The sequence below is a fragment of the Meriones unguiculatus genome, chromosome 11, assembly GCF_030254825.1.
Source record: "Meriones unguiculatus strain TT.TT164.6M chromosome 11, Bangor_MerUng_6.1, whole genome shotgun sequence".
NCBI classification, from domain to species: Eukaryota; Metazoa; Chordata; class Mammalia; order Rodentia; family Muridae; genus Meriones; species Meriones unguiculatus.
The window spans coordinates 112,129,347-112,152,475 of NC_083359.1; the positions used below are offsets into that span (position 1 = coordinate 112,129,347).

At 42.2% G+C, this 23,129-nt stretch overlaps 1 long non-coding RNA gene across 1 annotated transcript; it reads left to right on the forward strand.

Moving 5' to 3' along the window:
• The first annotated feature begins 1,561 nt into the window (after nt 1–1,561).
• On the forward strand, nt 1,562–22,509 carry LOC132646518 (uncharacterized). The gene is made up of 3 exons (XR_009584817.1): nt 1,562–1,831; nt 2,273–2,400; nt 22,294–22,509. It is a non-coding gene; the product is annotated as an uncharacterized LOC132646518 (long non-coding RNA).
• Nucleotides 22,510–23,129: the final 620 nt, after the last annotated feature.

Genomic DNA, 23,129 nt, shown 5'->3' on the forward strand with positions numbered 1-23,129 from the left:
TTTGTCACAAGCTCACAAACAGGCTATTACTATCTCTCTGAGCATACTCAAACTTTCCTTGCTCTGGACTCTGCCTGTGATGGAAACTAAGGACATTCATTCAACATTACAGTCTTCTAACTGTGGGATTGATTGACAGTATACTCCTGGTGGAGTTCAACATTCTTTTGTTCTTTGATTTTTCTAAAAATTGACAGCTTGATCTAGCTGGTGTCTGCTCCCTCACTGAGACTAGATGAGGTGGAGTTCTTTTTCACCAGGCAGCATGTGTTTTCTATTTGTATCGTTTTGGTAACGCTGGCAACTTCTGTTCAAAGTCAGATGCATGGGTTCTTTAGAGAAAGATGGAAGGAAACCCATAGATGAGAAGAAAATTTAAAAGCACATTTTTTGAGCAGGCAAGACTGAACTATGGTGGCTAGAAATAAATGCCTGACTGATAAAGTTATAAACATGAAGGTAATTAATTAAAATATCAGGACAGTGCATGTGAAGAAGGATGAAACAGAGCCTGGATGGATATTACAGCATTTATTCACCTTATAAGAACTCGCCAAGTGTTTGTGTAGGGCACAGAGTAGACTGTGCCCTACAGGCTCTACTGTAACTGTGATGCTTGTTTTCTGTCAAACTAAGTCCAACATGGCCTTTGCACCCCCAAGCCTGCTCAGTGGCTGGACCTGTCCGTCAGTTGGCTTGGCTTCTCGTAGTCTGTTAAGCCTGCACTCCTCTCTCAGCTTCCTGTCACCACCCCAGTTCTTGGCACAGTGGCTTAGTCCTTTCCACGTCAGCCACTGCCCCACTATTGACTGCTTCCTGGAATGTTGTTAATGTCTCTATGGGGTCACCTTCTCCCCCACATCCTCATCAGTTTGGATATTATATGACCTCAGTCCTTGGCCTCTTCACATTGTCATTATTCCGCAGGGCAATGACTTAAAATGATACCTGTATGCTGAAAGTTCCCATAAGTATGTATAATGGACATTAGCCTAGAATGTCCAAATGTCTGCATGCTCAAAAGCCTTACCTCGGTGGCCAATAGAATCTCATTATGAAATCAAGAATTTTAAGAATTCTTATTAGTCTAGAAACCAAAGCTATTTCTTTCACACCCTAATAATGGCATCTCCATGTTTCCAGGCACTCAGGAAAACCTCTTAGCACCCTGAGGGAGGGTGCCTGGCCCTCTCCTTTGCCATCTGATCTAGAAACGGGTCTTGCTAGCACTGACGGTAAGAAGTGTTGTGTTGGCCGAGCACTTGCCTCTCTTCTACACCAGCTGCCGGGAGTCAGAGGAAGGCTGTCTTTCTCCCACTCCAGTTGCTTAACGTTCCTTCTTTCCTCCCCATGCACACAGGCCACTCTCAGGACAGTGGCCAAAACAAGCCTCTAAAAACACAAATTAGTGTCTTCCTCCTTCACTTCCCACCCATCCGTGGTACAGAAGGAGACATGGATCTTTCTTTCCATGTCACTTGGTCACTCCTGTCCTTCTAGAAGCCACTCCCCTCTTTGTTTGGAGTGTCACAAGCTCACGCCTCTTGAACAGGTCCGGCACACTCCCAGCTCAGGACACGGGAGACTCTGCTCTTCTGCTGGAAGGACCCTTCCTCAGATGTCCACGTGCTCCTTCAAGGCCTAAGCTTTTGAATGCTGGGTCCTCTCAGTGAAACCCTCCACAGCTGCCTTTATGCAAAGCCTCTGGTTCTGCTGAGCCTCCACACCCATGTCCGATGCTCCTATGCTGTCAGCTGCCTCCCACGTGCGGAACCTCTAATTCACTGCATTGAGGGTCTGACCTCTGACATAGAAGAGCAGTCCGGCAGAGGTAGGTCTCTTGTGTCTTTTGCTCCCAGATACATCCCCAGGGTGATGTTCACCACTTAACTCACAACTGAACTGTGTGGTGAAGAAGCAACCTACTCATCGCAAATTTCATTCTTCTTTTCTTCTCCTGACTGTCTTTATCTCAGATTTCTAAAAACTGAAGGGAAAAAATAGATTCTATCCACTTACACAGATGTGACTGACATGTTGTTTCTCTAACGGTTTGGTCTGTGATCTCTCAGCTTGCTCTTTCTGTAAGACAAGCACACATCTAATGAGCACTGCACCCACGTGCCTTCCCGCAGAAGCGTGTCTAAGAAGGTAAATTGGACATTATGATTGGAGGATGCGCTTTTTCCCCTCAGGACTCACACTACCATACTATTAGCGAACAATGTTGTTTAATTGCTAGTTATGCTCTTTATTGTTTTACTTTTGACAGGTGTGTAGTCCTGGAAGGCATGAACTCCTTATGTAGCCCAGGATGGCCTCAGACTCATGGATGACCCTCTTGTCCACCATCCTGGCCATATGCCACTACAGTTAGCTCGCTGAGAATCTTTATTTCAGGTAACTTATCTTTTAATTTCAACATTCTATTCTAGCGTATTACTTGTTATATTTTTTTACCAAGTTCATCATAGTTTTTCTGTATAATGGACTGGGATCAGTATAAAAATATATATGCGCATATATATGTGGCTTATGATAAAGATGCTGAATTCTGTAGAGAAGAGGGAAGATGTGCCAGGTAAACAAAATGCATATTTACAAGGAATCGTTCTGTTGCCTGGCCTTGTTCTCCAGCCTAGGAACAATTATACCTCTATTTCACATCCTGCAATGATGTTTTTATTCTCCTTCATGATTTTTTTTTTTTTTGGTTAAATATAATCTTTAACTTAACTCTCTTTGTTCACTTTCAATGGCTGGAATGAGCTAATGGGAAGATTACCCACGTGCCCACCACCTCTGTTCTAATAACAAATGTCCCGATCTACAGTCCATGGCTCACAGGAGACACCTACTCATGACAGGGCGTTAGCTTGTCAGCCTTATTTTGGATTTAGTTTCAAATTAAATTTATTTTCTGATTCATGTTTTTGTTATCGATTTCTTAAACCAGATACTTTAAAGGCTGACTGCAATAGGGGTAAAACATCGTAAGGCAAACACTTGGAGTATTTACTGCTTTGAGGGAGGAAAGGGAGGATTTTCCTCTTCATTTTTCATCCTTGAGCTCCAAAGAACAGAAGGACTGCAGCTGGGACTCCAGCTCCTGACGCATGGCTCTTTAATCTGTTTCTGATTCTGCATTTACTCTGTGTCTCTGGAAGGTATACACAGTTTGCTATAATGAATGACCCCAGCAATTTCAGCTAATGGCCAGAATTGAAACCTTTGATAATCCCAGGTGAATAATGTTGTCTCAACAGACTGAAGGAGTCTTTTACCTGCCTGACACAATGATAGATGTAATTAGTTAACAGGGACAGTCAGAGGTTTTAGTGGAGGCATTAGCAGAGATGGCTAGGGTCATTCTTAATTATGCAAATTCTGTCTTCTTCAGACAGAATACAAAAAATAAAAAGAGTAAACACAGCTGGACAAAAAAGATTTCAGGGAAAATGGAAGCTAGAAAACTCATTAGAGGAGTGATTATGCATCCCTTAGGCTGGGGAGGAAAGGCAGTCTACACTGTGGGCAGACTCCACACTGGACAGCCCGAATGTCTGCTAAGAATGCTTGTCTTGAGACATGTCACCTTGAACAGACATGACCCAGAAGAGGGTGAATGTGGGTAGATTTAAGCAATTTCTAAGCCACAGGCTTTCTCTCTAGGGAGGACAAACACGTCAGTATCATCTTTGAGTCAGAGAAGCTGGAGTGCCATTGCATCAGCCAAGGATTGGCACGTATGGGAGAGAGAGGGAGAGAGGAAGAGAGAGAAAAAAAGAGAGAGACTAACTCTAAATATGTAGTCAACCCTGAACCTAATGTCCTTTGACTTTTCCTGCCATTCCAATTTGAAATCTTACGTGTTTCATTTCTGCTTCTCAGCAAACAGCCCAGCCTGTGTCAGATCTAAGGGAAGGTGCCTAATTCGACATGTCATTAAAAACAAAGGGCTCTTTGCATCAGATGTGTTTATGTTTCTTGTAAGGCTTTGACACTTCAATGGTTATCACCTGTGGTTGAGTAAAATCTTGGCATGAAATCAATTTGATGTGCAACACCAAGCAGCTTTCCTTAATGTCCCTGAATAAGATGAGACAGGTTTGCATCTTGAGGCATGGCAAAAGAGTGACCTGGGCCATCATTCCAGCCTGACATGGATCCAGCTGGTCTCCTTAGTCAAGAGAAGCAAATATGTGGGCAGGAAACCTTGCTGGTTTGCTATGAAAAGCTTTGGAGTACAAATAGGAGAACCACTGATGACTGGCTAGCAAGTGAAGTAGGAAATGCTAGGCATCCACTCACTTCTTAACTGCCTTTTCCATACTTTGTTCCTACTAAAGCCGGAAGAAATATTTTACACATTAAAGAATTCGCAACAACAACAAAAAAACCACTCTATTTATTTATATTTGTGAATGTATATATATGAGTTTCTGTGTGTGTGTGTGTGTGTGTGTGTGTGTGTGTATGTGTGTGTGTGTGTGCAGGCATTTGAACACATGTGCATATACATATGGAGAGCAAAGGTAGATGAGAGCTGTTTTACTTTTTCTTTTTTTTTTTTTAATTAATTCAATTTACATCTCGGTCATAGGCCCCTCCTTTCTATACTCCCAGTTCCACCCTCCCTCTTGCTTCTCTCTCCCCTATTCCTCAGAAAAGAGAAGCCCCCTATCCAGACATCCCAGCTCATCGATTCATGTGAGGACGAGTTCATCTTCCTCCCCTGTGGCCTTACAGGGAAGTCCCATCAGGGGGAAGTCCCATCAAAAAGCAGGCCACAGAGTCCATGTTAGGGATCTTCCCCCACTCCCCTTACTAGTGGGCTGACACAAAGCCCAAGATGTCCATTGGACTTACCTTCCCAGGGTCTGTGCATTGCAGTATGTCTATCCTGTACTATATGACTAAAATCTGCTTATAAGTGAGTATATGCCATATGTGTCTTTCTGGGTCTGTTTGGTCATCAGGGAAATGCAAAAGACTCTGAGATTCTATCTTACACCTGTCAGAATGGCAGATCAAAACTCAAATGCAACATGTGCTGCAAAGGATGTAGAGAAAGGGGAACCCTCCTCCATTTTCTGGTGGGAGTGCAAATGTGTGCAACCTCTCTGAAAAATTCAATCTGGCACTTTCTGAGAAAACTGGAACTCTCTGTACTTCAGCTATATGCTCCCCCACACAATGGCATTTGCTCAACCATGTTCATAGCAGCTATATCTGTAATAGAGAGTTGTTTTTTCCTTGATTACCCTACACTTTGGCTTTTCACGTGGATGCCCTCATTGGCCCAGAGCCTGCCAATTCAGGTAGGCTGTTTGGCTAGCACTCCCCAGGTGTCGTCCCCAGCAGTGGAGTCATAGACATATGCTGACATACTGTTTTTATATGCTTGCCTGGGACAAACTTGTCTTTCTGCTTATGCAGGAAGACTTTATGAACAGAAACAGCCCCATCCTAAGAATACAATTTTAAGAGACACAAGTGAATTCATATTTGGTCTCTGTGAGGCTGTGAGACACAGTGTTGGAGGGTAATGATGTTGAGGGTCTGCATCTCTGGACTTCATGCCTGTCTCCATCTTGCTTTTTGAGCTATGTGGTCTCCTAGAAATCACTACACCCTCTGAGAGATTATAAGCCTATTTGAGGATTAACCGTGGCAGAGTTTCACCTTCTTAGATCCCAAAGCAGATTTTCACAGTGATTAAAGTTACATTAGAGACTGGACAAATACTTAATATGTTTTATTGGCTCTTTGAGAGGTAGAGCCTGACATTCAGCATACTTTATCGAGAAACCAATGTGCCAGTGGTTATATTAAAATTCTATCATGATGTTCTGCTTTTGAATTCTCTTAAATGGTAAATTAAACAAGGATACAGGTAAGTACATGCAGAGTCAGGCTTAGCACCCAGGGATCCTGGTTCCGAGCTTTGTAATTTCAGCCAGTAGGCTGTGCAGTTTTCTTTATATCAGCTCTTCTCTGGATACAGGATTCGCTGAGTCCTCAAGAGTTTGTATAGTTTTTCACGATGGCTCCCTCCTGTCTCACCTCCACATGACAGTGAACCCTTTACCAACCTAAGTGTAAGTACAGTTTTTCCTGTTTCCTTGGGTTTTCATTTCTGAAAGCTTCAGCCATATGGATTTTTTTTAAATAGACCTGTGGACCTTTCTCTTATTAATCTGTCTTCTGCGAAGAAGTCTCTACCATCAACCTACGGATTAGAAAATAAATCAGAGGCCACCACCCTCCAGTTGGTACTCATCATTCTGTAAGATACCCATTATCAGGGTGTCCCCACCCTTCATCCCTAGTCCCCTGACAAAGACCAGTTGCATCCATGGATTTGGTTTTTTAGACATTCCATATGTGCTTTTGTGATTTGTCTCTTTCACTCAGCACCATGTGTTCAAGGTTCATCTATTTTGTAGCATTGGACTGTCTTTTATTCTGTTTTAAAGCTTAATCCTATTCCATTCCACTGACTTACTACCCTTTTATATCTCTCAATGGGCATTTAGATGTCCTCTCCTCTTCTGTTTTGTTTTTCGGTGGGGGAGGCATTTGTAAAAGATGGATGATTGTTCTGCAAACATTGTTTGGAACCACCATTGACCCAGGCTCACATACTCTCTACACTGTGGGTACTTGAGCACCCTAGGATTTGCATTGTCACCTAGGAGACTAATGAAGATGCATACCCTAAAAGTCTACCCCAGTTCATCTGAGGGAGAAGCTTGGTGTGGGAGAAGCTGTGGTTTAAGGTTTCTAGGTGACTGTGAAGTCACTAGAGCTACAGAAGAACTGCTTGAGTCAGTGTAGAATGTTCTTTCTATCAGATGGTTGGAGTCTAGAGAAAATCTTCTTAGACCAAGTCCCTTTGCAATATATCTGTTTAGCCTCAAGTGTCTGAAAATAATTAAAGTAACGTACTAACATATGGGCTATTTGTCAACACCACATGCTTCTCTGCTAAGATTTGGTGCAGAAGAACCAGAGTTCTCCATCAGCTTTGTTCTGACCTACCTCTGACTCCTGTGATAGTGCCTGACACATCACACATGTGATGTGTGTTAAGATTTTTTGAATTAGTAAACGACCGTCTCTTGCATGTCAGATACCACAGTGCATTGGACAGCTAATATTTCTCACAAAAAACTTCCTTTAAAAAACCTTAATCAAAAAAAGATAGCATATATCTTTAAAATTATAGATGTTTTAAAAGGAGCTTTATTTCACAGAGTGAGTAGGTCTGTGGAGTTCCTCCATCTCTTTTAGCTATTCTCTTGCCATAAATTTGTGAATCCACCATTTCTAGTTCTCACAATTGACAAGCTTCCCTGTCTTCAGGGCACACCAAAGTTCTCAACAATATAAATAATACCTGATAATAAAATTCACCATTGAAGAGTTTAGACAGACAGGACAAATGTAATCTCAGTTCTGATTCTCAAAAGAGAGAATTTTATTTGCCCAAGTAGGTTGGTGCTCTCACCCAAATCACTTTCAGCTTTGCTCAAGGTCATGCAACCTCTATGTTACAGCATGGCTGCCCTGCCCATTCTAACCATGTGGAGCCACTGGAAGATACTGAATAAGAAACAGAGAGGTACAGAAGACACACAGTGCTAGCTGCTTTGTGTCTCTTCATCAGTTAACAGCTTAATCAGACTTTTCTTATAAACTATTTGGTACAATGTATATACCCTCTGTAACCAATGCTATGATATGAACATTAGATAATACAAAAACTCACTTCCCTTTTATTCTGTGGAGAGCCTGTGCAGTTTAAAGGTTGAAGCCTGAATATAGGAAACTTAACCTGTAGGCTGCAGCACATGGCAGTTATTTTGTGTGGAGTAGAGGGCAGCTATTAGTGTGACACAGATCAACACTGAGGACAACAGGCATCTTCAGTCACTCCCGTCTTCCACTGGAATTTCCACAGTAGCCAGTGTGTTTTCTGTACCTCTCTGTTTCTTACTCAGTATCTTCCATTGGCATCCACATGGTTAGAGTGGTTAGAATGTTACATAGAGGTTGCATGACCTTGAGCAAAGCTGAAAGTGGACCTTGTCTTTCCTGTCATAAGCAGTTTGTGTCTGTAAGAGTTGCCCTGTCATGCTTTTATTTCCAACTTAGGGTAATAACGACTGTGCAGCCTCTGCAGTGAGTGAGTGTTGTGTGAGAATATGGTGATTCTCAATTTAACTGGAGATATTAGCTCTGAAATACCTGTAACCATTCTGAAGAATCTTCTGGTTAGCACAACACGTGTAAAACCCACCACCTTCTGTTTTCTTCCTCTTCTGCTTTATGGTTCCCCTGAGTTTCCACATATTTTGGGCCTGACATGGCAGTTGGGAAAGCACGTCTTTCTACCACTCAATCTATAGCTATATGTTTTCTCAAGTCTTTTTTTTTTCTTCTGAAACAGAATATAATCAACCCTAAACCTTCAACTGTCTTGTGGAGTTCACATGAGGCAGTGTGAGGGGAGGCCTGACTTTGTGCCTTGGTCCTCTCCCGGTTGGTACTATTTGTGTCTGAGTAATATAGAAAACAATATTAACAAGGATTAAAACAGTTAAAAACAGATAAACAAATATTAAATTATTGGAATCTGTCACTGATCTTCGGCTCCTGAGACCAGTACAGATCAGGGAACAGAAGCTCCCTGGTCTACACCTTTTCCTGGGACCAACACTGATCTGCACCACTCCTCACCTCAACCCCCGAGACCACACCGATCAGGGAGCAGTAGGTCAGACACCCCCTACCCCATCTACTGGCCTGCCACAGCCTGCCTGCAACAGTGGTCAGGCCTTCCCAGGGCCCTCTGTCCTCCACTTCCCCTGCATGCCCCACACTCCAGTTCCCTAACCTGCACCATTTCCTAGGGCACACACTGATCTAAGAGCCTTGAGACCAGCAGAGATCAGAGAATAGCAGTCCCCTGGCCTGCGACATTTCCTGAGACCCACACTGATCTGAGGCACTCGAGACCAGTAAGGATCAAGGAACAGCTAGAAAACCAGACGACTGAGGCCGTCCAGGGCCACGAGCTCTACCTACAATCCCAGAGACCTATTACCATCAGAGAGCATCAGGCCTGCTAAACCAAACAGCTAGAGGTCAGCACAAGAACACCAGCAACAAAACCCAGGGCCATATAACACCACCAAAACCCAGATATCCTACCACAGCAAGCCCTGAGGATACATCACACTGGATGCAAAAAAAAAAAAAAAAAAAAAAATCTTAAATCTGAGGTTATGAATTTAATAGGGGCCTTAAAAGAAGAAAATAAATACCTTAAAGAACTGCAGGAAAATACAACTAAACAGGTGAAGGAACTGCAAAGATACCTTAAAGAAACACAGGAAAATACAATCAAACAGGTGAAGAAACTGTGTAAGTCCCTTAAAGAGACACAAGAAAATACAACCAAATGGAAAAGGAAATGAATAAAACTGTCCATGACCTTAAAATGGACATAAAAGCAATAAAGAAAACACAAACTGAAGCAATCCTGAGATGGAAAACCTAGGGAAGAGAAAAGGAACTACAGACACAAGCATCAATAACAGACTACAAGAGATGAAAGAAGAGATTCTCGGGTGTAGAAGATACAATTAAAGAAATTGATACATCAGTCAAAGAAAATGTTAAGTCTAAAAAGTTCCTGACACAAAAATCCAAGAAATCTGGGATAATATGAAAAGACCAAACCTAAGAATAATAGAATTGAAAGAATATTTTAAACCCCAAGGCCCAGAAAATATTTTCAACAAAATCATAAAAGAAAACTTCTGCAACCTAAAGAAAGAAATGCTATAAACATACAAGAAGCCTACAGAGTACCAAAAAGATTGGACCAGAAAAGAAAATCCTCCAGTCACATAATAATCAAAAATGTACAAAACAAAAGAAGAATATTTAAAGCTGCATGGGAAAAATGCCAAGTCACATATAAAGGAAAACCTATCAGAATCACACCTGAGAAACACAGAGACTATGAAAGCACAAGGGCCTTGACTGATGTCATGCAGACACTAAGAGAGCACAGATATCAACCCAGACTACTATACCCAGCAAAATTTCAATCACCATAGATGGAGAAAACAAGATATTCCATGAAAAACACAAGTTTAAACAGTACCTAGCCACAAACCCACCCCTACAGAAGATACTTGAATGAAAACTCCAATTCAAGGAGAGTAATTATACCCAGGAAAACACAGGACACAAATAATTCCACAGCTGCAAAATCAAAAGAAAGGAAGCACGCACACACAGTCTATCACCACCAACATAAAAATAACAGGAAGTAACATCTGGTCATTAATATCTCGCAACTTCAATGGCTTTAACTCCCCAAGAAAAAGACACAGGCTAACAGAATGGATGCATAAACATTCTGTTGCATACAAGAAACACACCTCAGCAATAATGATAGACATTACCACTGAAAAAAGGGCTGGAAAAAATGTTTTCCAAGCAAACAGTCACAAGAAGAAAGCTGGAGTAGATATTCTAATACCTAATAAAATAGACTTTCAACAAAAATTAATCAAAAGAGATGAGGAAGGGTGCTTCATACTCATCAAGGAAAAACTGATCAAGATAACATCTCAGTTCTGAACATATATGCTCCAAATGCAAGTGCACCCACATTTGTAAAAGAAACATTACTAAAGCTTAAGTCACACATAGAACCCCACATGTTAATAGTAGAAGACTTCAACACACCTAACTCACCAATGGACAGATCATTGAGATGGAAATTAAACAGAGAATAACAAAGCTAACCAATGTTATGAGTCAATTGGATCTAACAGATAACTACAGAATATTCCATCTAAACACAAAAGGGTATATGTTATTCTCAGTACTTCATGGAATCTTCTCCAAAATTGACCACATATTAGGACATAAAGCAAGCCTCAACAAATACACAAAAAAAGTGAAATAACACGTTGTATTCTATCAGACCACCATGGATTCAAGCTGGCCTTCACCAACAACAGAAACAATAGAATACCTACAAAATCATGGAAATTGAGCAACTCTGTACTTAGTGACCACTGGGTCACAAAGGAAATAAAGAAAGAAATCAAAGACTATCTAGAATTTGATGAAAATGAAGGCACAACATACCTAAACTTATGGCACCTGATGAAAGCAGTGCTAAGATGAAATTTCACAGCTCTAAGTGCCTTCATAAAGAAAGTGGAGAGTGCTCATACTAGCAACTTAACAGCTCACTTGAAAGCTCTAGAAAAGAGAAGCAAAAACACCCATGAGGAATTGATGGCAGGCATAATTAATCTCCGGGCTGAAGTCAATAACCTAGAAACAAAGAGAATAATACAGAGAATCAACAAAACCAAGAGCTGTTTTTTGGTTTTTGGTATTTTTGTTTTTTTGTGAAAATCAACAAGATAGACAAACTTTTAGCCACTAACTAAAAGACAAAGGGAAAAGTACCCAAATTAATAGAATCAGAAATTAAAAGGGAGATATAACAACAGATGCCCAGGAAATCCAAAGCATCATTAGATCATACATCAGAAACATGTATTCCACAATATTGGAAAATCTAAATGAAATGGATGATTTTCTTGATAGATACTACTTATCAAAGTTAAGTCAAGATCAGGTTAACAATTTAAATAAACCTATAACCCCTCAGGAAATAGAAGCAATCATCAAAAGCATCCCAACTTGGAGGGCTCTGGGCCAGAGCACAGAATTATACCAGACTTTTCAAGAAGAATTAATACCAATGCTCCTCAAACTATTTCACAAAATAGAAACAGAAGGAACATTGCCAAAATCATTCTATGAGGCCACAGTTACCCTGATAGCTAAAACACACAAAGACTCAGCAAAGAAAGAGAATTTCAGATCAATCTCTCTTATGAACATTGATATATAAATACTCAATAAAATACTTACAAACCGAATCCTGGAACACATCAAAACTATCATCCACCATGATCAAGTAGTCTTCATTCCAGGAATGCAGGGATGATTCAACCTACTAAAATACATCCACATAATCCACCATAAAAATAAATTAAAAGACCAAAACTACATTATCATCTCTTTAGATGCTGAAAAGGCCTTTTACAAAGTCCAACTCCAGTTCATGTTCAAAGTCTTGGAGATATCAGAGGTTCAAGGCTGATACCTAAACACAATAAAGGCAATATACAGCAAGCCAAAAGCCAACATCAAATTAAATGGAGAGAAACTTAAAGTGTTCCTGTTAAAATCAGGACAAGACAAGGGCACCCAGTCTCACCATATCTCTTCAATTTAGTACTTGAGCAATAAGACAAGTAAAGGAGATCATGGGGATAGAAATTGGAAGACATGAAGTCAAAGCATCACTATTCACAGATGATATGATAGTACACATAAGTGACTGCCAAGATTCTACTGGAGACCTCCTATGGCTGGTAAACACCTTCAACAAAGTGTCTGTATAGAAAATTAACTCAAAAAGTTAGTAGGTGTCCTTTATACAAGTGACAAAAGGGCTGAGAAAGAAATTAGGGGAAACAACACCCTTCACAATAGCCAAAAATAATAGAAAATATCTTGGTGTAACTCTAACCAAGCAAGTGAAAGACCTGTATGATAAGACCTTCAAGTCTCTGAAAAAAGAAATTGAAGATTTTAGAAGATATAAAGATCTTGCTTGCTCTTGCATCCATAGAATTAACATAGTAAAAATGGCCATCCTGCCAAAAACCATCTACAGATTCAATGCAGTTCCCATCAAAATTCCAACACAATTCTTTACAGACCTGGAAAGAGCAACCATTAACTTCATCTGGAAAAATAATAGACCCAGGATAGCCAAAACATTTCTGTACAATAAAAGAACTTCTGGTGGTATCAACCTCCCTGATCTGAAGCTATAATACAGAGCAATATTAATAAAAACTGCATGGTATTGGAATAGTAACAGACAGGTTGATCAATGGAACCAAATTGAAGACCCAGAAATGAATCCATACTCCTACAGGCACTAGATTTTCAACAAAGAAGCCCAAACCATACAATGGAAAAGAGAAAGCATCTTCAACAAATGCTGCTGGTCTATATGGATGTCTGCATGTAGAAATGGATGTCTGCATATAGAAAACTCAATTAGAACTGTACTTATCACCCTGCACTAAACTCAAGTCCAAGTGGTTCAGAGACCTTGACATAAAACCACAGACTCTAAATCTATTAGAAGACAAATTGGGGAAAAATCTGGAACTCACTGGCATAAGAGACAACTTCCTGAATAGAAGACCAACAGCACAGGGTCTGAGACCAACAATTAATAAATGGAATCTCATGAAATTGAGAAACTTCTGTAAGTCAAAGAACATTGTCAATAGAACAAAATGGCAGCCTACAGATTGGGAAAAGATCTTCACCAACCCTACATCAGACAGAGAGCTGATATCTAAATATATACAAAGAACTTAAGAAATTAAACACAAGAAATCAAATAATCTAATTAAGAACTGGGGTACAATGTCTTCCTCTGTGGCCTGGTAGGGCTGCACCCCCCTGAGGGGGAGGTGATCAAATGCAGGCAAATCAGTTCATGTCAGAGACAGTCCCAGTTCTCATTACAATGGAACCCACTTGGGCACTGAACTGTTATGACAATGCAGCCACTCCTGATGAGACCTGATTGACTAGGATCAGAAGGAAGGAGAGGCAGAGCTCTCCTATCAGTGGACTGGGGGAGGGACTTGGTGGAGAAGAGGGAGGGACAGTGAGATTGGGAGGGGAGGAGAGAGGGAGCTACAGGTGGGATATAAAGTGAATAAACTGTAATTAATAAGAAGAAGATGAAGAAGTAAAAAGAACTGGGGTACAAAGCTAAACTGAGAATTCACAACAGAAGAATATTAAATAGCTGAGAAGCACTTAAAGAAATGTTCAGTGTCCTTAGCCACCAAAGAAATGCAAATCAAAATGACTCTAAGATTCCATCTCACACTAGTGAGAATGACTAAGATAAAAAACTCAAGTGACAAAACATGCTGGTGAGGATGTGGAGAAAGGGGAACCCTCCTCCATTGCTGGTGGGAGTGTAAACTTGTACAACCTCTCTGGAAATCAATCTAGTGCTTTTTCAGAAATTTGAGAATAGTTCTACCTCAAGACCCAGATATACCCCTACTAGACAAAAACCAGAAGATGTTCTACCATGCAAGGACATTTGCTCAACTAAGTTCATAGCAGCTTTATTCATAATAGCCAGAACCTGGAAACAACCTAGAGGTCCTTCAGTGGAAGAATGGATACAGAAATTGTGGTATATTTACACAATGGAATACTACTCAACTTTTAAAAACAAATGAATCATGAAACTTTTAGGTGGGACTAAATAAGTGGGACTAGAAAAGATCATCCTGAGTGAGGTAACCCAGACCCAGAAAGATGCAAAAGATATGTACTCACTTATATGTGGATTTTAGACCTATAGTACAGGATAATCATACTATAATCCACAGACCCATAGAAGCTAATTAACAGGGAGGGTCTAAGGGAGGGTGCCTGAATGTCACTTAGCAGGGGAAGTAGAATAGAAAGAAGTGGATGAAGAGAAGTAACCAGGCAGGCCATAGAATGGGGAGGGAAAAAAAAGGGTGGGGATCAGACATGGAGAGAACAGGGGTGGGAGGTGAGAGGGCTGGGAACAAGAGAAAAAACGGGAGAGGGGGTGCGGGGAGATCTCTTGGTCCAGCTGGGTAGGCTCCTGGGAGAATATGGGTGTGACTCTATCTGAAACTCCTAATGGGGGAAGGGAGGCCTTGAAGACTGAAGTGACCACCTCCGAGCCAGGCAGGACTAGAGGAAGGAGGGGAACTACAACCCACCTACAAAACCTGTGATCCAAAAATTATCCCACCTACAAGAAGTGCAGGGATAAAGAGGGAACAGAGGTTGAGGGAAAGTCCAAACAATGACTATCCCCACCTGAGACCCACATCAAGGTAGAGAGCAGCCCCTGACACTAATAATGATCTGCTATGCTTGCAGACAAGAACCTAATTTGACTGTCACCTGGGAGGCTCCAGCCTGCAGTAGAACTAGACAGATGTTGGGACTTGCAGCCAAGCATAGGGCAGAGCTCTGGGGGTCCTGTGGAAGTATTGAGGGAAAGATGGAAAGACATGGAGGGGACAGAAGCCTCACAAGAAGATCAACAGAGACAGCTAACCCAGTCCCATGGGGGCTTTTGAAGACTGAGACATCAACTAAGGAGCATGCATGTTCTGAACCTAGAGCCCCTGTACACATGTTTCAGACCTGGTCTTCACATGAGGCACCTGGTCAGTGGAGGGGCTGTTTTGAACATGGACTCTGTTGCCTGCTTTTGGATCACTTCCCCCTGGCAGCATTACCTTGCTTGGCCTTAGGGGATGAAGATATGTTCAATCCTGATGTGACTTGATGTGCTGTGGAAGGTTATTATGGGGGGAGGAAGGCTCCCCTTTTCTGGGGGAAAGGGAGAAGAAAAGGGAAAAAGAGGGGAAGTGGGAGGGAATGAGAGGAGGGAAGGGAGGGAGCACCCTCAGGATGTAAAGTAAATAAACTAATATGTAAAAAAAATTAAAAAATTATTAGAAACCTTTTGCTAGGTTAACTTTATTTTTTTTTTTTTACCCAAAAATATCTCTCATTGGAAATAACATTTTGTGCAATTCTATGTATATAAATGTTATTTAACAGTCAGGGTTGTTATCCCAATGTCTAGGCTCATTATGTGGTTTAGACATGACAGTTTTAGACCAGACTACCAGCAGAAATGCTGCTTGAGAAGGTAGTGTAAGATGCAAGAGACCCGGCAAACTGTGAGGAGCAGGTTTGGTTGTGGCTCTCTGGAGCTCACTCTGGAGTCCACAGCCCCTATGTGGAGCTCAGTAAATTACAGGACAGTGCCAAAGACTCCAAGGTCATCTGCTTCAGGCCCTGGTGGACTCCTTGACTTGGCTCCTGTGACTTGGCTGGAGATTTCGTGTTCCTTGCCATCTGTCTCAGACATGTGTGTGGATTGTGCAAGTGACTGCAGCGTCCACTGGAGGGTTTGGACTTGATAGCATACCTGGACCCAAATCTTCCATGCCTCCTCCACATCCCCCTGCCCCAGGCACCCCCAGAATGCCTGCAGGAGAATGAAGATGGCCAGGCTGTCACTCACCGCCTGTAGCTGTGTGTGAGCCAGCTCCTGCCCCCACTACCCACATGCCAGAACCCTGCTTCTCTCCCGCAGGAATGTCTAACACTGGCCTCAGGAAGAGCTAGTGAAACAGTAAACACATCAGTACCACTCAGTCCCACCGTGGAGGAGTCCTTCAGGCAAAGCGGCTTTGGAAAGGGCCATTATGCCCCCCTGCCTTCTTTGCATGCAGAGACCGACAGTAGTGTCATTAAAGAGAGGCACCCAGAGTGGCTGGTTCCTCCTGTGGATACACACTCGGGGTCATCAATCAATCCTCATTTGATTCCACAAAGCCCCCTTACTGAAAAACATCCAGGCCTCTGCAATGGATGTGGCTCACGGGACACTTCTGATTAATACCAATCAGGTTAATGGCTTAGGCATAGCTAATGGTGCTTGCTCTGTAGCTGCAACAACAAAAACTAGCAGCAAATCCTCCATTCATTTTTGCAAATCAGAGGAAAGGGACACAGAGGGCCTGACAAGCTCTGATCTTTATGATTTAATGGAATCGTGTTAGAGGACACAGACATCGGAGATTGGGAAACTGCGAAGATTCACTGTCATATCCCTGGCTTTAAAGATCTGAGCTCTTTCTAATACTCTGTCAACAGCTTTCTGTCACGCGGCTTTACAGGACAGGACAGCCTTGGTGACAAACCACATAGAGGAAGGATTCGGGCACAAGTGGATCATTAGTGCTGAGAACACACGTGAGCTTCATCTCCGTGGAGGGGGCACAGCCTCAGCAGGCATCTAACCATAACGAGCTAGTAAGTGTCTTCCAGGCACCAGACGACTCGCTCTGTCTCCACAGGTGACCTTTATCAACTCAGTGTCACAGGCATTCCAAATGCTGAAATAGTCAGTCTTGGAAAGTCCTTGGGACAAGGAAGTGAGGCTTTTTGTAGCTGAATCACATATCACAAGCCACCAAATGTCAGGTGTCAGCTTAAAAGTGTGCCCCAAGAATCCCAGAGACACTTAGCACCGCAGGGTTCCATGTAGCCAGCAGCTTGATTGCCCTGAAGGTTAGGATTAGGGCATCTACTGCTGGTGAGAGGAAGAGGTGGAGCCCTTGTGTGATTAGGGACTCAGACCCAAGCTAGAGTTAAGACATAATGGGAAGGACTGGACAAGCAGGCAGGAATCCATTAGACTCTCATTGAGCTGTACTCTTAATCTACATTGTAGGAAGTCGGGGTTAGTCTGGCAGCCAGCAAACCTCCATTGTGCAGGTATTTCATTTGCTATGAAATATCCCACCCTGAAGTAGGCTTTTAAAATTCATGAAGAGAAAGAACTTTGCAAGGCTGAGGAAGCAAACTAAACCCCAAAGTCTCAAGAGGCTCCTGAAACAAGATCATGTAAACAGTAACAACAGTGGGAGAGAGGTGATTCCTTCCAGCCAAGCTGCCTGCAAATCACCCTAGGGGCTCCAGGGATATAGCTCTTGTGAGTTGGCACCCAAGCCAAGGTTGGGGTTTTGGTGATACATGTGCCTCTGAGTCATTGGTGCTCATGCAACCCCCAACTCATATTCTCCCATAATCTCAATCAATTCACTGGTTCACTAGATCAGGCCTGGGTAGGGCAGTCTCTCTGGTCTGTCATTAATTCCCTAACTGGGGTGAATAGACAGTTGTTCCTGTCTCCCCAGGAAAAGCCACAGGACACTCAGCAAAAGCCAAATTCCTGAGAACATTGTAGCTTGATCAGGGAAGAGCAGTTGGGGTGGGTAAAATTCCAGCTCTTATTTGGGGAAAAAGAGACAAAATTCTGTCTGGGAGGCAAGAGAAGAGCAAATGTTGAACAAGAGAAAAATGGCTGGAAAAGAATTCAGTATTCTGGTAGGCAAGGGAGGCATTAAGGTCTGTTTCTACAAAGTACCTAGACACAACTGTTTGGGAGGACAAATACAGCCACCCCGGCACAGGTATCAAGTACTCTGGCTCAGCAGATGACTCAGCATCATCACCTTTCAGTGTGCCTGTGAGGAAGTGTCCAGAGAAACCTGGCTAAGGACAAGCATTCCTCTTTCTTTGCCTCCTAGTCCTCTGAGATGTGTAAAGGCTTCCTCCCATGAGGGGCTGTATCCCCTCACACTGTGATCTGAAATAAACACTTCCTCCCTTAAATTGCTTCTTGTTAGGTACTTGGTGATAGCAACAAGAAAAGCAGCCACCACAATAGATCACTCTGTTCAATGTTCCCGCCACCAGCTCTACGCAGCCATTCAAACTAACTTACAGTGAGTAAAGGTAAGGTTTTCTTGTCACATGAACCACATGAAAAGGCTAAACAGCCACAAGTAGTTCATAGAAACACACCTGGAAGTGCAAAATAACAACTTTCCACCTCTGCATACCATGCTGCTGGACAGCGCTGGCCATGGTTATTGCCCATCTTTGAAGACAAGCACTCAGCACCAAGGAGGGCCTGCTGAGTAGTCCAGGTCTACTTGGCTAGAAGAAAGATGCCCGAGCCTAGAGTGCTTTGCACAGGCTGTGCAGTCTGCTGTGCCTAGTCTTTCCTTGTGCACATGAGCTCTTCCTGCTACTGCAGGAAGCTTTGCCAGGGATGGGTGGACTTTAGGCTTTCCTTTTTGTTACTTGGTGACGTGGGGCAGAGCAGTGGCAGAGCAAGTCTCCAATGGGACTAGTTTTCTACATTTCCCGCTTTCAAATATCCTTACAACATGAACACCAAGGGGCCTCACAGCAGATATTCTGGTGTGATACTGATATTGTAGGCAGTGCAGTGTTTTGGGGTCTTCAAATACATTTCACAGGATTGCCACAAATGTCAACCATTCCCTTCTTGCTGGTGAGCAAAACAAGATGCAGAATTCAATGCTACACAAGTCACAAGAGACATCAGAAGCTGTGATGCTAATTCTGGCTCCAAGAACAAGTGGAAATGAAGAAGAAAATGGGCTAAAATTCCAGGCCCCTAGGTGTCTGTCATTGTTATTAGTTTGTATTTTAACTATTCCCCAGGCTCCTGTGTTAGAACACTTGGTTCCAAGCTGGGGATGCTGTCTGGGGAGGTTGAGGGCTAGCTAGCCGGAGTGTATCACTGAGGGTAAGCTTTCAGGATACTGCTGGCTCTGGTTTAAGCCCTGTCCCTTTCTTTGCTGATATGAAGAAGTATAATAAACCATCCTACAATCTTCTGCTGAAATTGAGCTGAAATAGAGCCTACTTCCTCTAAATTGCTTCTTGTCTAGTATTTGGTTGCAATGAGAAAATTAACCAATAGAGTTATCTTGTTCTTTTCTTTCTTTTTCTTCCTGTTTTATATTTCTGTTTTATATCTCTTCTTTGGGTTTTTCTAGCTTTCAAATCATGGAATTCCATGGTCTAGAATTATAACCCTTGGGAAGAGGAATGGCCTTCAGCAGGCATGGGAGCCAGCCTGAGCCCAAGTGATGAGGAGTCAGGGCACAACCTTCCATGAAACATTAGAAGAGTGAGATCACGCTTTGACCACTCAGACACAGACAGGTAATCTTATGGCTCAAGGGTCTCCTTCATCCCTTAGTATATTCTAAGGCTGTTATATCAGGTTAAAAACAGCAAAGATACATCAGTAAAGTATTTAAAAGACATTTTTCATCATGCACCCAGTAAGAGCTGGTTCCTTTCCATATCTGAATTACCTAGCACCTCTCTGATGAATGGAATTTGTCCTCAACCCATTCATTACCTAAACCAATATATTGGGAGTCCACAGGAACTCCAGTTTGAACCAGACTATTAAAACTATTAATAATAATTAGTATTTTGAATAAAAGATTCATCCACCCAGCAAATATTTAATGAATTCCCATGATTTACTTAATACCTTCTGCATGGTTGCCTTCCTGCTTGAGTCAGAGAAATAAAGCCAGTGAAATTCATGAAAGGAGGAAATGAGCACTTCTGTCCTCCTCGGAGTAGCCTACCCAGGAATGCTGTCACCAGCCCACCCCAAGGCACCCTGCTGATAAAGATTAATCTATGAAGCTGCAGGTACAAGGAAATGAGGAGCAATGCCCTTTCCAGACGTCTCCCAAGGGAGAAACCCAAACAAAGCATGAAGGAATGAACGTTGTCTCCCATCAAGAAATTTGTGTTATACGATGCGGGGCTGAGGAGAAGCCCTTACATAACAGTTTCTAAGATGACATTGGAGCCATTAATTACCCAGTCCTCACGTGCCTTATTAGCCCTCTTAGAGCCCTTTATATGCCTCTGATACCCAGATCCCAGAGGCCTCCAAACCAGGGGGAGTATGCTTTGGTCCAATTACATCCATGCGTAGCATATTGAGCCACAAATCTCTACAGTGTGTTTCTGCTAATTATAAGCATTAATTATAATGGAGTCCAGGGAGGTTATGCCAATTCCAAAGTCCACCAGAGCTCAGCAGACTTTAAAATCCAGGATAGGTGAGGAATGGCTAAGAATAAAGGAGCCATGAGCACCAGAAGCAAAGGCAGGTGCCCCTTTAAGCTGTTCAAATAGACCCAGGGCAAGAACTAGATTTAGCCAGGAGCCCTTGAAGGAAGCCTTCTGGAAGGTCAAGGTTGGTCTCTGATGCAGGAGGCAATGTCTACAGATGGGGCTTAAATAATTTTAGCTACAGAGATAACGGAGTTCAAGATCTAGACCAAAACAAAAAGATTAGACTCAGAAATAAGTGTAGTGGTTTGAATGAGGAAGGTTCCAAAGGCGCACATGTTTGAATACTTGATTCCCAGCTGGTGACACTGTTTGAGAGGGATTAGCAGGTGTCACCTTGTTGGAGAAGATGTGTACCATGGGGAGGTTTTGAGGCCTCAAAGACTTACACCATTCCCGTCGTGCCCCTCCTCTGCCTGTGCTTGCAGATCACGAGGGAAAATCTCATCTTTTCTTTCACTCCACCTTCATGGATTCTGAGGTGAACTTTCTTTTACAGGATGCCTTGGCAGTCGTGTTCTATCACAGATGTAAAGACGTAACTAGGATAATCAGCAAACTATAAAGATACCTTAAAGTGTTCATTCCTACTGTGCTCAGTATGCTCAGTTCTGTACCTGGTAACAGTAGTGCATCAGCTGAGCATTTATAATGTGTGTGATATTATTCCACCCATCCTGTTATGGGAAGCCAGGTCTTTCCCAACCTGCAGAAAAGACTTTGAAAAGTCAGGGGAGTTCATGATACAGAGTTAAGAGATAGTATATACCTTAGGAGTAGCCTCCTTTCTTCTCATGTTCCCTTAATTTTTCACAACTTGTATCCTGCCTCATTACCATTGCCATTTAACATAAGAAAAAAATGGAAGCATAGAAAAGTGAGTTGCTTAATCACAACCATAGCTAGAAAAAGTCTAAGGTCCCAAAGTGTTTTTGGACTTAGCTTTCAAATTCAGAATAACCAGAGCCCAGAATGAATGCTTTGTAAATCGGCCTCAACTAGATATCAAAAGGTTTGCTGAGAGCTTGGTATGCAAGTGTGAGGAACTGAGCTTGGATCCCTAGAACCTATGACGAAGCACTCAGATGGCAGAGAGGAGGGATCCCTGCAGCAAGCTGGGATATCAGCTAGCAAGACTGTACATATCAGCGAGCTCTGTAACTAAGAAGCTCTATATCAATGGGATGGCTATTAATCAAGGAAGACAGTACTAACTGTGCCCCCACCCAGGCTCTTCCAAAACGTTCAACAAAAGAAGCTTAAGGTCACTCAGACAACTCTTCATAACATATCCTCAGCCTCTCAGACAAAATGGCATGGCATTTGCATATAGAATAATATTCAGTGTACAATAATACACAGTGGTTAGTGATGTTTTAGATGTCCATCAATGTTTTAATGTTTTATATATATATATATATGTGTGTACACACATTAATGTATGATTTAATTTTTACTAAAAAAACTATTGTTCTAAGTGGATTCACCTGTAATTCTACCAAACATGTAAGGTAGAAATACTATCAGTATTAAAATATAACTTTTAGAAAATAAAGTAGTCCTTCCCAATTTATTTCTCCACAGTGCTGTGCTGCAAAAATCAGACAAAGACATCACAGGGAGCATGCTGATAAAACCGACCTGTGGCTGCATATACGGGTTGAGACAATTGCAGGGTCTCACTACACAGTCCAGAGCGGCCTTCATCATCCTGCCTCAACCTCTCAATTGCTGGGATAATGGGCCTCTTCTACCCAGACAGTTACCAGCATTCTTAAAATTTAGCCACTGGATCTAATAATACACAAGAAGGATAGTGCCTCATGGATGTTGGTTTAAGAATGTAATATCAGAACTCAGAGCAGTTTGCTGCTCAGGCTGCAGTCCCTGCAGCAGCCCTTCTGCTCTCACAATGTTGAGAGACATAGGGCCCCGTCTGTGAGCCAAGTGCCTGGACTTCTGAGGAGGTGAGTTTGCTTCAAAGAGGTGATTGGTGGCTGCATGCTCTGCTCCCCACAGGCTTCCTGTCTTATCACCTGGGAATCAGAGAGCTTACCTGAAGGTTCCTACCTTACAACCACGCCCATACTCAGAGGCTGGAAGAGGATAACCCCACTTCTTCAAGGGTTCTGATTCCTTTTGTTAAAGCCCTACCATGATGTTATCTGTCTGTCCGTGCTGTTAAAGACCTTCTAATAAATTTATTTCCCCTGTTAATGCATCTCACTGTTCCTCCTGGACTGACAACTTGAGACCTTTCAGGTAGAAATTTTAAAAATCAAAAGGCAATGATTGTGTTAGTCTTAATAACAAAATAAAAGAGAAATACCGTGACTATTAGATGAGTAAAAGCTTTTGTCAGCTTCACTATGAAATTATCACAAAAGTTTTCACCAAAATAAGAAGAATAAATAAAGGTC